At 53.5% G+C, this 15,361-nt stretch overlaps 1 protein-coding gene and 1 long non-coding RNA gene across 3 annotated transcripts in view; one reads left to right on the forward strand and one right to left on the reverse strand.

Moving 5' to 3' along the window:
• The window catches only part of FOXP4 (forkhead box P4), a 50,039-nt gene that overhangs the window by 737 nt on the left and 33,941 nt on the right, over positions 1-15,361 (forward strand). For both annotated transcript variants that reach the window (XM_040473449.1, XM_040473447.1), the window contains exon 2: positions 1,908-1,911. The gene's annotated coding sequence lies outside the window, so the exon portion shown is untranslated. The remainder of the gene's footprint in view (positions 1-1,907; positions 1,912-15,361) is intronic.
• LOC121029433 (uncharacterized) lies at positions 7,715-8,756 on the reverse strand. The gene is made up of 2 exons (XR_005789727.1): positions 8,692-8,756; positions 7,715-8,177 (listed from the first exon to the last, which is right to left on the reverse strand). It is a non-coding gene; the product is annotated as an uncharacterized LOC121029433 (long non-coding RNA).

Consider the following 15,361-nt stretch of genomic DNA (forward strand, 5'->3'; position numbering starts at 1 on the left):
CAAAGCCTGTGGCGCTAGAATGCGGGGCTCCCTGAGCGACCCGGGGTCCCGGCCTCCCCGGCAAAGAACGGTGTGATTTCGCGGGACGCGGATTCTGAGACAGAGGCCCTAACAGCTGCGGATTCCTTCTCTACAATTGGGACACCTCGTGAACACGTCCGCGTCTCACCCAGACTATCTAGGTTGGGGGAAGATGATATGGGCATGCGGCCCCCCTGAGCCTGCAGAGCGACCGGCTCATCCCTTTTGCACCCCCGCTTCTCTTGCCAACCCCCGCCTGGTGGATTTCCTCCCTCACTGGGCGCCTGGGGTTTAAGGCGTCTGGAGATCACCGCGTGCCTCGCACCCTAGCACCGGGTCTCCCTGCGGATTGGCCGCGGAGGCTGGAGCAGGGGTTCAGGTGGGGACCTGAAAGAGCAAACCGGAGTATGAAGCTGTCACGCAGTGGGGGGGGGGGGGGGGGTGTTCCTGAGAAAGCCCAGGAGCCTTTTGGCCAATGCGGGTTTTTACTTGAACTTCAAAATCTTTATCCCCCGGCTTAAAGCACCACCTGGATTGTCCCAGGGTGAGCTGTGTTGCGTCTGGGATTAAGGCCCCAGGAGTGAAGCTTGAGGGGCAGCTTGGGGTTGGAGCCAGAGACTGGCCAGGGTGCGCCATCTCCCACCAGGAAGAAGGGGCAGCCGGCCGTCTATATGGCGTGTAGCTGCTAGAGGGTTTGACCAGTCCCACCGGGCAAACGGAGTGGGTAACCCAGGCTTGAACCCAGAAACTCACTTTCAGCAGAGAACTGGGACTGAACGCTTCCATGCTGAGCATTTCAAGCCCCTGAGTCTCCTGGTGAGCTAGCGGGTGGTCGCAGGGGCCGGAAGGCAGGGATGGCAGTGTCTCCAATGCCCCCCACAGAGAGACACTGGCTTCAGACAGCCCCTATCCCAGACAAGCCTCGCATGCTACCCCCGCAGAAAATTGCTTTGGGGATGGGGGAGGTCTGCAGGCTGGCTTTGTTTTGTTTTAAACTTAAGAAACTTTGTCTTGCCGGGGGTTCTGGGGCTCTTTGTCACCTGGCAGGCTGGAGGGAGGGTCCCGAGACTGTTGTAGGAACCTGGACAGCTTGCTTGCTCTGGCTACCTTAGATCTGAGCCTCTCAAAAGCAGGGATGTGCCCTGGCGGTGGGGGGGGGGGGCGCGGATTCCCTATGGGGTGTTAGCCACTCTTGTCAACAGGGCAAGGTAGCATGGGGAGGAAGCGATGCTGTGGGTGCCCTGTCCCCCAGACATACTCAGGACCCCAATAGGATCTGAATCTCCTCCCAGACCCTCCGGCCACTACCTTACCCTGGTCCCAGCCTTAGCACTAAGTTAGGGGAGACCACAGGAACCTTCTCCTTTGGCACTAAGCCGTTGGGTCTCTGGGTGGGGTTTTCTATCCTTCTTCCAATCCTGGGCAGGTTTCCCAGGACTTATAGAATTGGGGAACCACTGAGTCCTGGGGAGAGAAAGGTCTGACACCAGTGCTGGGGTATGCCAGGGGTAGGGGCAGGTTGGGCTCAACTTGTGACAGCCCCTGTCCCTTTGTGGGGGTGCCCTTCTCACACCTACACACCAACACCCCCGCCCCCTTTCCTCCGCCTTTGGCCAGAAACTTCCTTTCTGGCTGCCGGCAGGTAGGTCCCTTCTTGCCAGGAATGTGCATATCCTGCTGGGCCCCTACTCCAAACACACCTCTTCCTTAGGGGGAAGAAAGCCCGGAGGACGTGGGGGTAGGGGGCTTCCTTCGATGCAGTAATACCCTAAGTGTTTGCTGAGCCCCCCTACTCTGTCCGGCAGGTCCCAGGCTGGGCACTAGAGTGCCGAAGCCGTGAAGGCTGGGGTCTGCTCTCTGATCCTCATATTGTCAGGGTAGGAGAGACAGGTAAGGTATCACATCAGGGGGAGGAGAGCGGGAGCAGGGTGTCTGTTTCAGAGGAGAGGTGTGAGACGTGAGGGGAAGGAGGGGTCATTTCCTCAAGAAGACTTCCCTGCTCCGCAGGCCGGGTCTGGCAATGGCTGCACCCGCCTTTCCTGCATCCTAACCCTTCACTACACCACCCCACCGCCTTGGTGGTTTGCTTGTCTCTCCCGCTGAAATCCAGGCCCCTCCACGCCTATCCTGAGCACAGCGTCTTTACTTTCCTACTAGCCTAAACTGTGCAAAATACTAATTTCTTCTACCCAAGGAGCTCCACGCCATGTCCCTTCATGATCTTAGAACTCTCCCAGCTTCCCTAGACCAAGGCCAGGCAGATGCCACTTTTGACAGGATTCCATTGGCTGAAATGGTTTCCTTGGACTTGGTTCCAGAACTCTGGATCCCAGGGCAAGGAACTCAGGGCCTGCCCAGGGCAGACCACGGGGCAGAGTGGAAAAGGCTTTGGAACTGGCCAGCAGTGACGGGACTCTGGGGAACTCAATTAAGCTCTTGGAACCTCAGTTTGCTTATGTGTAAAGTGGGTCAATAATATCCACCTTAGAGGATCCCTTTGGGAGTCGAACGGGAGAGTGTATGTAAAATCTGTACCACGGTGCCTGGCACATGGTAGCGCTGACCAACGGTGACTTTTATCATTAGATTCCCAGCGCCGCCAGCCTGCACAGTGGACAGCATGTTGGAAATGCTTGAGTTTTAACCTCCATCTCATGAAGCCCAGAGAGAAGAAGCAACTTGTCTGATGTTCCACAGCGAATAAAATATGGGGCTCCCAGCTCCTGGTGCAGCCAGTACGGCTTGGGGCTCTGCCGTGGGGAAGGGAGAAAGGAGGGGATGCGGAGGGCCTGTCAACTCCCCCCTCACTCCTTTACAAACTCAGGCCTGGGCCGCCCCTCTCCCCTCCGGTGACAAGGCTATGTTCTCTTCTCCTGCCTTCCCTTTAAGCGGGCAGGGTCTAGGTTCAGAATCTGGCATTTCCCACCCACACACAACCCTGGAACAGTCCAGTCATACATTACCCCCCACCCCCCACCATGCCCTTTTAAGGTGCTCATAGAGACAAATAAGAAACGGGAGGGAGAATTCCCCCGGGGTGTAGAGGAGGAAAAAATGGCTGGCACCATCTCTCTCCAAAAAGGGAGACTTCTGGGGCTTGGAACCCTAGCCTACACAGTCTTCTGGAAGTTTGGCCACCCATCGGAGATCAATTTGGGACCTACTATGGATGGATCATCTCAAAGAAGCAAAAAGAAACTTCAACTTAAAGCTTCTGGCTTTTTGCACTGCCTTACTGGATTGTCCGTGGGAACGCATACCTTCTTTACCCATTGCCAGTCCCACCTTGCCAGGATCACAGCAGGAAGGAACCCTGTGACTCCAAACCTTGTGGCTGCCGATGCAGTGGTCTGGGCAGGTCCCTCCCTCAGGAGTCTGAGCTCGGGGCATGCCTGCCTGAGCTAGAAATCTAGAGCTCCCAGCACAGAAAGCGCACATGTAGACAGGGCCACGGGATGTTGGGCTGTGAGACCAAGCGTCCTGTGCCTTGAGGGGGCCATCCAGGCCTGGGTCTTGTGGAGGCCTTCCTTCCCTCGATCCTTGTCCCAAATCTCCTTTCCGGGCCTTTGCCAGGCTGTCCCTCAGTCCAGGGCCTCCCAGCACCTTCTCCCCACCCTGACCAGAACCATGCAGCCTGGGCCCAGAATCTCAGTAGCTCTGCTGACCTCACCGGTCATCCTGTGCCCATCCTCTGCCCAGCTGGAGCCTCTAGAGCTGGGACCTGAGGGCCATTGGGCTCACTGGTGGTACTGGACACAGGTAAATAATGTTTTCTCTCCCACTCAGAACTGATTCCGATGGCACCTGACCTGGGCTGCCGGGCAAATGGGGGCGAGACGGTGGGTTTTCCTCAGACAGTAAGAGTGGAGTGGGTAGAATAGCGACCCTCTGGCATTTGTTCAAGGTAGGTGGAAGTTACCTAGAATTCTCACTGACAGCAAAGGAGGGACAAATGATGGTGACTAGAAGGCAGGTGACTCAGGGAGTCCTGGTCTCCACTCCACAAACATCGTCGAGCACTTACCATGTGCAGTGGCAAGCAAGAGGGTCGAGGGGAAGAGGTGACTCGGTCCGTGGCAACTTGGAAAATCAGAAATGGAGCAGGTGCCCCAGGGCTGATCTTGCAGATAGGGACTGTTGTGCTCTGGTCCTGATGCCCCGCAGGGGCGGCCTGCTGCCTGCGTTGGCCTGGGAGAGCCCTCAGGAGGGCTGCACTGTGTGAAGGGGAACTGGAGTGGGGGTGGGGGGGAGAGGGGGGCTCCCATTCTTATTTCCTCAACCCAGTGAGCTCCCTCCCATTGAGTCCCCCCCAGCTCTGGAGCCCACCCTTCCGGGAGACCGAGGCTGAAAGAAAGTGGTCCAAAAAAAAGGGGTAGCAGTGTACTTCCTCCTTTCCTTCAAAAGTGCCCTGGGCAGATGTGCATCCGCACCCTGCAAGGAAGGGCGTGCGCAAATCTGGGGAGAGATTTGGGGGAGAGATTGAATGGCAGGATTTGTGGGACACCCAGGGAGTGGCTGCAGCTGTAAGCACTTAGGGAGCAAAGCCGGAGCGCTGGAGAAGCTCCCTATCTTCTCAAGGCTTCCACACCACTGGATCGGAGCAGGAGGCGCTTGGGAAGGTCGGGTCTTGTTAAGGATGTAGAGTTGGTCCTCTTGGGAGAATCCCTCCTTTAGGAAGCCTCTGGGATATCCGCCCCACCCCCCACAACCCCTGAGAGCCAGGGCTACTGGTCTCCCCTCCCCAGCTCAGCAGGCTTGCTTTGCGTTGCTTGCCTCCCCAGCCTTTTCCTGAGCTTCTGCGAGTGCATCAGTGCAAGTTGCAGGAAGCTCCTTAATCTCTTAGACCTGAGCTCCGGGGTGCAGCACGGAGAAAGAGCCTGGGGCACGGGGCCCACTCCGCCCAGGGCCTGGGGGTCTAGGGAACGTTGGAAGGGGGGCTGCTTGTCTTTTAGCCACTGGGAGGGCGGCCTGTGCCCGTGTGCTGCACTCTACTCTCTTGGCGATGACTTCGCAGGTCTGGGTGGTAAACAAGGTCTGGATTCACCAGTCGTCACACTGCTACCAGCTTCCTAATTCCCTCTAAGACCTTAGGCATGGCCAACTTCTCTCTGGGCCTCGGCTTTCCTAACTGCACAGAGGACGAGGGATCACCCGTGGGCTCCTCTCCCGGGCCTCTGCAGGCCGAAACTGCGGGTTGGGCATCGGGCAGAGAAGAGACTGGAAGGTCTCAGTGCACTCCCCCTTTGTTCCCGCGCCCGGAGCCTACTGCCTCTGCCACTCTTTCCCAAAAGGGGCGCTGTGGAACATGGGGCAGGCGACCCGAGGCCCAGTCAGGTCTCCTCCTTCCCAATTAGGCAGCGGAGCCTGATTAAAAGGGGGTGCTGCCCGCCCCCCCTCCTGCCCGATCTCCATCGACGAGATTTCCCTTCATCAGAATCTCACATCCTCCAGAAATTAATTTGATGCCTCTTGTTATCAATTAATTGAATCTCGTTGGGAGAGAGAGCTCAGCAAGGCAGGCTGCAGCTTGGCCCTTGTATGCCGCCGTTCTGCCCTCCCCCTCACATCAGGACAGCCTCTCCCCCCCACCTCCATTTCTCTGTTTCTGCCTTGCTTTTATTCCACTTATTTTCTAAAACCACCGCTGGGAATCCTTTTGCCCAGTTTGGCTTGGATGGTACCCATGGACTGGACACTCCCTGGGCTTCACCCTTTCTGAGCTGGGGAGGGGGATAGGTCCTCTCTCCTGGGCCCTGTTCCGCCCCTCCTTAAATCAACAAAACCTCACCCTTTGGGAATTTGGCCCTGACCCTGACCCTGACCCTGTGCACTCCAGGGGCTGCTGGTGAGAAACTTGGAGAGGAGGACTGGGGGAGGGAGAACTAGGGACAGACTCCAAGGAGCTTCTCCCACTAGACACCCACACCCTAGATGGGGGAGGGGACACTGGAGGACCAGGCTAGGGACATGTCAGCCATCAGGATTTTGTTCATTCATCTTTTTTTTAGAAGAGGCAGTTAGGAGCTATTGCCCCTGCTAGAGCCGATCACTGTAGGGGGCGAGGGCACAGATGTGTGCTACCTCCTGGCTGCCCAAGAGCTGAGGCAGGCATCTGAAGGAACAAGAAGGTAAATGGAAGATGAAAGAGGAAGGTTCTAGAAGACATCCCTATCTGGGAGGGGGCTGTGGCAGGTACAGGGTACAACTAAGTGGTCACCAGACCCTGACTGAGGAGCCGGGCCTTGCCATTTCACATACACTCTTGTTCTGATCCTCATAACACCCCTGAGAGATCCTCTAGGCAGTGATACGCGTTACTCTGAATTGGCGAGCGAGGGACCCGGGGGTAGAGTGGAAATGTAACTTGCCCAGGGCCACATAGTTACCTGGAACCTGCCTCTCTGGAATGCTGGCCACAAGGGCCGAGGTCGCAAATTGACTAACTTTACCCCCTATGAGTTTTTTGTTGGCCCACACAAAGTTTATTACAATGGCACGTTTCACGTAAATATCCCCACTTTAGCCTCTTTTGAGAAACCGGAACCCTGTCAACAGTCAGCCTGCATCTCTGGGTGTGGTAAAGACAGACTGGGATTGAGTGCCCTGCACTTCTCACATGCCCTCCTAGGTGACCAGCCTTGCCCCTGAGGGCATTTTGGTTAGTAGCTCTGTCTTGGAGATTTCACCTGTCTTCAGTATTCTTCGAGGAAGAGCTGGGGGAAGGGGGGTGGTCTCCGAGACTCTGCAAGCTCTCTACTAGAGCTCAGAGAAGACCTTTAAGGACACCCTGACCCCAATCGAATTCCCACATACCTGTTAAAAACGGATGGTGGGGGACAATTGTCCTGTTTTCTACCATGGCGGGAATTATGGGGTCTTGTGTCTCCAGGAGCCTGTTTGAAGCTAAAACCAGCCCATCCCTGCCCAGGTGAGCCTGTCTGTGAAAGTCATCATCACCCTCTTCCCTGTCCCCCAAACTTATTTACTTTTTGTTGGGGAGAGGGGAGACTCTCTTCCAAGAATGGAATCTCAGGTGGGGACTAGAGAAGAACTAGGCATAAGTCACCTTTCTGGAACTCATTTGGAACAGGGAAAGAGGTGAGGAAGGATGCTGAATCTTATGTATTCGGATGTGGCTGTGTTTTAGATGCCCCTTGAGTTGGTACCCAAGATCCCTGTAAATGCCACACCTAAATATCGTGAGGGGAGACAGAGAGAGGGCCCAGGGCCTGTCAGGGACAGGTTAGGCCTAAAGCAGTCAAGGCCCCAGGAAGGGCCAGACCAGTGATCTGTCCCAGGCTGGCCAGAGCCCCTCCTTTGCTCACGGGAGCCCCCTGGTGCCAAGGGCACTACCAGAACCAGGCTCCAGATGGCCACTGAGGCCCTGGATGAGTCGCCCCCACCCCTTAACCAGCAGGCCCCCCCACGTAAGACGTCACTATTTAATTAGCCATCTCTGATTAACCAAACTTGGCATTCGGCTTCTCTTGCCCTCATCTTTCCCAGCTCCGAATCAATGGCTTTGATATGCTAATTAGGGAGTAATTTAATTTCAAAAGGCCGCAATTAACAAGGGTGTTGTGGACATGCTGTAGTTAAGCGGAGTAATCTAATTTGCATTAGTAACAAGCAGGGACTAATTAGAAGCTTAATTAGACACTTAGATGGCTCTTATGTTTACTTTCTTAATGAGATGGAGTGGGATCTTTGGTTCTCTTTCTTTTTCTTTCTTCCTTTTTTTTTTTTTTTTTCCATTGTTAATTCTTCCTCTTGGTCTGGTTGTAGAAAGGAGTGTTGAGGGAGGCCACCTTGCTAGGGCCTGGTGGAAGCATTTTAGGGCCAGAGCCAGGGGAGAAAGTCCACTGTGCAGGGGTGGGTGGGTGGCAATGGTGAGGAAAGGTTCAGATCCCAGGGAGATTGCAGAGTGACTGCCCCAAGCGAGGCTTGCGGCTTCTGAGGTGGGAGTCAGGAGAAGAGCACTGGTTTGGGAGTCAGAAGAGCTGTAGGGTTTCAGTTTGGCTCAGACTTCTAGCAGCCAGGTGACCTCGTCAAGTCACTAGGCATCTTCAAAAAATGGTTCCTTCGTCTGTCAAATGCATGCCAGATCGTATGAAGACGGGAGATGACAGGGGTGTGGGAAAGGGCTTCCAAGGACTCTGCGAGTGGAATGGTTGTTATTAAAATAAAATAGAGTCCCAAATTGTGTGCCCAGTCTTCACTTCCTTGTGACTCAGCTTAGAAGTCACCTCCCACCTGAGGAGCCTTCCCAGAGTAGGCTTCCCTGGAGCATTCCCTCCAGGCACCCATAGCCAGCTCCCTCCCCCCCCCCCCTGTCAATTTAACATAACATTTGTAAAGTTGTGTGTTGTATAGAGCAGAGGTTCTCAACCCTGGCTGCAGTTGAAGTTTAGAATACTTGGAAAAGATTTTAAAATTATCCACGCCTGGGTCCCACACCCCAGAGTCCAATTTAATTGATCCAGGGTGGAGCCTAGGTACTGTTTTTGTTTTGTTGTTGTTGTTTTAACACCCTGTTTGCCTACATGTCTCCCTTTCTCCTCCACCAACTGCTAAGCCCCCCAAAAGCAAGGGCTGTGCTTTCTTCCCTCCATATGCCCAGACCCCCCTGTGTTCAGAGGGCCACCAGCCAGCTGTGCCCTGTCAACTCACCCAGACTTGACAGTGTTGCGTTTTGAGAACTTTATACAGGATCTGAGAGTCTTCTGGAGACAGACCTGAGGAAAATGGAGGGAAAATGCTGAAAAGGTGAGGGGCTTATAAGTCCTCCAGGATATGGGTACGTTGCTGAAGGGAGGATAAAATTGGTACCAAGTTTTTGGACATCAAGTGGGGAACAAATGCATTAACAGCCTTAAAAAGAGGCAGTTCGGGGCGCCTGGGTGGCGCAGTCGGTTAAGCGTCCGACTTCAGCCAGGTCACGATCTCGCGGTCCATGAGTTCGAGCCCCGCGTCAGGCTCTGGGCTGATGGCTCGGAGCCTGGAGCCTGTTTCCGATTCTGTGTCTCCCTCTCTCTCTGCCCCTCCCCCGTTCATGCTCTGTCTCTCTCTATCCCAAAAATAAATAAATGTTGAAAAAAAAAATTTAAAAAGAGGCAGTTCTACCTAAACATATATCGTAAACAAATAGTTAGAAATGTAGAGTATTCCGTTCACAGAAGGGTGTTTATTGCAGAGTCATAGTAAAAAAAAAAAAAAAAAAAAATTGGTAACGGTCTAGATATCCAACTCTGGGCGATTCGCTAACTAAGTTCTGGAACACGCAGCCCATTCGAGCAACTATGTGGCCACTAAAAACTGTTGCTTAAAATATTTGATGTCATGTGGAAATGGTTATGATAGTAAGTGGTGAGTGGAAAAATAGGAAAATTCAAACCATGTACAGATTATGACCCCAATTTCACTTTTTAAATGTTTATATGCCAAAGAGGGTGAACACGAAGAGAAGGGGTAGATCCCAACAGGCCAGCTCCCTGGGTGGCAGAATTATGGGTACGACTTTTTTTTCTTTGTACTTTTTTTTCCCCCTCTTCAAAATTTTCTACCAAAGTGTCTGTTACTTTTACGATTGGGAAATAAAGTTATTTGAAACTCGGAGAACTTGGAGCAGCCCAGGATGGCGGCTCACCTTCCACATCACAGAGGCTCGTTGCCGCCTTTTAGAGAGGCATGTCCTCACCCTGCCACCTGCACAAAACTCCTCGGGCCCTGAAGTTTTGTGCTGAGAGGTCTTGAATGGTCGCTAACACTGGGGCAGGTGGCTGCTAGTGTGTCATTTAGGGAGAGTCGCGAAGTACAGGCAGGACATGGGCTTGGAGAGGGATTAAGCTTTTTTTTTTTAAATTTTTTTTTTTCAACGTTTATTTATTTCTGGGACAGAGAGAGACAGAGCATGAACGGGGGACGGGCAGAGAGAGAGGGAGACACAGAATGGGAAACAGGCTCCAGGCTCCGAGCCATCAGCCCAGAGCCTGACGCGGGGCTCGAACTCACGGACCGCGAGATCGTGACCTGGCTGAAGTCGGACGCTTAACCGACTGCGCCACCCAGGCGCCCCAGGGATTAAGCTTTTTCTGGAACCCAGGAGAGCCCCCATCTTCTTGGGGGGAATTGGCTTAGTCATAAAGCCAGGTAGTGACGGGACTCACATCATTCTTCTCTGGTTTGGGGACCCATTTTGGAACTATAGAGACATTCTCACCCATGGGCCCTACCTCACTTTCCTCAAATGCTGAACCAAGAGCTGTGGTAAGGGGATGGGCTCATAATCCATAGCCCACTCAGAGTTGAGTTGTAGCAGGTCCTTCTGGGCCCCCATAATTATACTAACTACCCTTCTCTGAATGCCTTCTTCCTGCAGTGTATTTGATTTCATATCACAGCAACCCTGAAAGGAAGGCTTATTGGTATTAGCCCCAAATCAGGAAACCAAGGCTCAGACTGGTGACCTCACTGCTCAGTGCTCTCATTACAAAGATAATAAGAGACCAGAAAAGGGCCAGCAGGTAGGATGGCAAATGAGTGGCTAGCAAAGGAGGGCCAAGGCCAAAGGTGGCTGCTGCCTGAACGAACCCTCAGCTCTTCCGGTAGCCTGAGCCAGTAGGCCTTTGGGGCCTGAGCTGAATGAGGGAGGTGGATCCCGGGGCCTTTGGATGACAAATTGGGAAGCATCCTTCAGTTACTTGTAAGGTCAGTGCTTATTGCTCTGAAAAGCCCTCTGCTTTATGTCCCTGACACAAGTAAGATCTGATAGTAGGACAGCTAGAAAAAAAGGAAAAGAAAGAAGGAAATATAAGCTGTCTTCATGCTCTGTTCCCTGTGGTACCCACGTCTTTTTATGTAATCTAGCAGTATGTCCATTTCAAGGACTTGTAGCTCTGGAGAAGTCTGAAACTGGCAACCTCTCTTATAAAATAAGGGCCTTTGCATATGCTGTTTCCCCTGCATTCGGTGTACACTTCGCCTGGCCAACACCTACTCATCTCTCATTTCTGAGCATAAATGCCATTGCCTTAAAAAGAAGGCCTTCCTTGCGCCGCCCCCGCCCCGTTTAAATTAGATTCCCCTGTTTATTCCCTGTACTCAGCATTTGATAGAACCTACTTTATTTGAGCCTATCTATTTATTTGCGTCCTTATTCATCATCTGCCTCCCCTCAAGGGAACCATAAGGCCCAGCATAGAAGGTCTGCATACTCAGAGCGTGGCACGCTGTAGCCATTTACCTATATGTGGAACCAGTGAACGGATGGAGGGTCATTGCTGGTGAAATACGCCCCAGGCCATCCACCGAAAGAGAGAGAAGAAGAACTCCGTTCATGGCCAAAACTCTACTAGTGGCTAAATGTTCAAAATGACAAATGCCTGGGGCCCCTGGGTGGCCCAGTTGGTTAAGGGCCCAACTCTTGATTTTGGCTCAGGTCATGATCTCATGCTCTCTCTCAAAATAAATTTAAAAATTAAAAAAACAAAAGAAGGGGAAATTCTGGGGAAAAAAAAAAAAGACAAATGCTAGGTTTACCTAGTAAAAAGGGGTGCGGGGAGTAGGACCCCCGTTATTACAAGTTGCCCTCGGAGCATCTAGGACACTACGCTGGCCACTACTGTACCGGCTTGTTCACGATTTTTATTTTTCATTTTTTAAAAACTGTTTTTTAACATTTATTTATTTTTGAGAGAGCGTGAGCAGGGGAGGGGCAGAGAGAGAGGGAGACACAGAATCTGAAGCAGGCTCCAGGCGCTGAGCTGTCAGCACAGAGCCCGACGTGGGGCTCGAACCCACAAACCATGAGATCATGACCTGAGCCGAAGTCAGGCGACTGAGCCACCCAGGCACCCCTTGTGCAAGATTTTTAAACCTGCAAAGGGCAGGGACCAAAGTCCAGGTTCCTTCCTGAAAAATGGATCCTCACTGTTTGTCTTCTTTTTATTTTTATTTTTTTTTGAAGTAAGCTCTTTACCCATTGTGGGTCTCGAACTCACCACCCTGAGATCAAGAGTCACGTGCTCCACCAACTGAGCCAGTCAGGTGCTGCCCTCTATTGAATGAATAAATGGCCTTGGAGACGGATCATCTCATTTTGGCCACCAGGCAGCTCATAAACTAAAGTCAGTGGCCATCATCGGGGACACCTGTTGTCTTGGATGAGCAGCCTCAACATTTAAGTGGAAACTTTATAGAAATGAAAATTCTCAGGCTGGGTCCCAATCTACTGAATCAGAAACTCTGGGCCTGTGGCCCAGTAATCTGTGTTCTAACAAGCCCACCTAGGTAATTCTGATGTACTCAAGTTTGAGATCCTCTGGCTTAAGGTTTTGGTCCATTCGTTCTCCCTTTCTACTACCCAGTGACATTGTATTTTAAGAAGCTTCATCCGCCTTTTATTGCAGTCTGCTCCCTGACCTTCCTTGGAAGCTGATAGGGGTGTACATTGTAAATAGATAGCTGCATCTAGTCTAGTTTTCCCCGTTATACAGAGGAGAAAAGAGGGGAATGAACTTGGCCCAAGTCACACAGCAAGTTAGTGATACAGACCTGGGGCTAAGATGCCGGGTTTCCCAACTTCCAGTCTCAGGCTTTCAGCTGTCTCTCCGCCTAGGTTATGGGTTTGCGGAGCGCTGGAAACCGTGTGTACTTATTTCATCTCAAACCGCCACCATTGCTATGGGTACAGGTTACCTGTGGTCACGCCCCCACCGGTTTTGCTCGGATTAAAGCTAGGAGTGCCTCCTCGGGCTGTCCAGCTGCGCGCATGCACGTGTGCGCTGGGGTCTGCCCCGCCCCCTTCCCTCCCTCCCTCCCTCCCTCCCTCCCTCCCTCGCGGGTAAACTCCGGGCATCCATCAGTCTGTTAATTGCACTAATTAGAGATCGCGGAGGTGTTAATTGGAAAACCCTGGTATTGTGCCTGTTTGGGGAAGAAAACGTCAATAAAAATTAATTGATGAGTTGGCAGGGCGGGCGGCGCGGGTTCACGGCGAGGCACAGGGTGTCGTGGCAAATGTTACCGCTCAGATTAAGCGATTGTTAATTAAAAAGCTACGGTAATTAATACTCCCTTCACCATATGTGCCCGCGGGAAAGGCACAAAGGTTTCTCCGCGTGTGGGGCTCCCCGTCCCTCTTCGTCTCACCCCAAAACACCCTAGTCCTTGGGTTCTCCTTTTAGCCACAAGGTGGGTAGAACTCCTCACTTCCGGCCTGGGAGGGGACAAGACGGACCAGGAAAGTTACAAGGAGGCCTCCCTTGTTAAGTGCCCCCTGGGGTTCTTCGAAGGGCCAGGAGCCTCAGGGGAAGTGGGAGCCCCCAGGGGCCCGCTGCCTCCCCCAGAGAGGAAGAGAAGGCTGCGGCTTTGACCCAGCTTCCTTCCTTCCTTCCTTCCGACAATGTCTGGGGGAGCTTCGGGGTTGGCCCCAGGCTGAGGTGCCCGGGTTCCCCAAGGGGTTCCCTGAGAGAAAAGAGACAGGGAGCTGCCTAAGGGCGGGACTAGAGAACCAGAGAGAAATCCTAGGCCACATAAAACAACCCAGCCTGAGTCGCTTTCTCCTGCCCCCAACACGTGGTGGAAGAGGGGTCAGGGAAGGCGGAGGGTGGGGGATGAGGGCCCCATGTTTAGCGAATCCTAGAAAGATCTAATTTCCCCCTTACTTGCTGTGCGAAGGAGGAAAGACCAACCCAGTGACTTGGGCAAGGGGCAGTGACTTGCCCAAGGTCACAGAGCTGGCCCTTGAAACCAGATGGTCTCCTTCCCAGAGCTTCTCTCCTCATCTGCAGGTGTCTGCTGCTCTTTGCTGAGGAAACGGGTGACTGGGGGAGGAGTGTGTGGAGAGAGAGGGAAGGGGCAGAGTGAAAAAAAGAGGGAGCCCTTGGAGGGGGCCCCCCCCACCCCATTACCAGAGGAGGAAGCTCAGGTTGACGTTGGGTGGAGCCCTTCTTTGGGTGAGGGACCACAGCTGTAATTCAAATGGACCCTTGGTGGCTCCCACCGGCCCTAGAACACTGTGGCTTCAGATGCACCTGCTGGAAGAGGGAGTTTTACTCCTGGAGCTTCAAAGTTAGATAAGACCTTCAAGACCACCTCTCCATGCAGAGAGGGGGAAATTGAGCCCCAAAGGAGGAGGAAGGCAAAGGTTTCACAGCTGGTTGTGGCTGAGCCCAGGCCCCTCCCTTCTTAGCCAGAGTCCGGGCTCTCTGGACATTGCTGTAAAGGCCTGCGTCTGCACCCCGTGCCTGGCTGTCTGGCCCTCTGAGCCTGCTCACCCACCGTGCAGGGAACACCCCAGTGCTGTTGCAATGCCCAGCGGAGGCATGAGGCTGCTGGTGTGCTCATCTTCAGAGGGCACGGTGTCCCAGGGTAGAGGAGGTGAGGTTGCGGAGATACAGGGAACACGTGCAGGTTTGGGTGTATGTTGGTGGGCGGGTGGGAGCATGGAAGGAGGTGAAAGCCCCGGGAGAGGGCAGAGCGTGCCACATGGGAATTAATGCCATTCATACACCCTGCGGAAATGACTTTTCAAATGCATATAATCTCAAGCATGCAAATGAGAGGCTTGCTTCACCCTGTTTAATATGAATGATCGGCCCCTGAATAGCTATTATTACACGCCACATTGCAGCAATTATGTTGTTCACTGGGTGTCGCTCTGTTACCCCCCCCCCCCCCATAAAAAGACGGAAAAGAAAGGGACACCTCTGTTAGGAGCCTCCTTCCTTTTTTCTCCCTTTTTCCAAACTTGCTGTCTGATCTACAACTTTATACTGTGTGTGTGCGCGCGCGTGAGTGCTGGAAGGGGGGGGCACTCTCCTTTACCCCAGGGAAAGTGCTGGATTCTCTTTCCTTTCTCCTTTGCACACACACACACACCCCTGAGGCTCTAGTCTTTGTCCCCTGGGGCCCAGGAGTTCTCAGATCTCAGAGAAGCTAGACTTGGAATCAAGGCAGGCAGCTGCTCTCCACCCCGAGCAGGGCCAGGATTGGGGGAGAGGAAGCAGAGTGGGCCTCTGCTGTCTCCCCATCCCCCTTATGTGTAGCTGGGGCCCAGGCCTGAGTGGGGGAAGGTGCTCTGTAGGCCGATGGCAGGGATCAGGGTGGGTGGCTCGGAGGAGGGGCCTGGGGCCCTGTGCTCTGACGGGTGGAGGATGGCGCCCACCCCATCCATCATTTGGCAGCCACTGGCCCTCGGGCTGACATGGCCATTAAGGCCTGGGACCAAGTGCTCAATCTCTTCCGAACCATCGCCCCCAACCTCACCCTCGCCCCTGGCCCACCTCCTCTCAGAACTCGGGAGTGGGACCGGCCACTGGGGGTGGGCGCTGGGGAGACA

Source organism: Herpailurus yagouaroundi, unplaced genomic scaffold (genome assembly GCF_014898765.1).
Source record: "Herpailurus yagouaroundi ecotype Mexico unplaced genomic scaffold, PumYag 139, whole genome shotgun sequence".
Taxonomy (NCBI): Eukaryota; Metazoa; Chordata; class Mammalia; order Carnivora; family Felidae; genus Herpailurus; species Herpailurus yagouaroundi.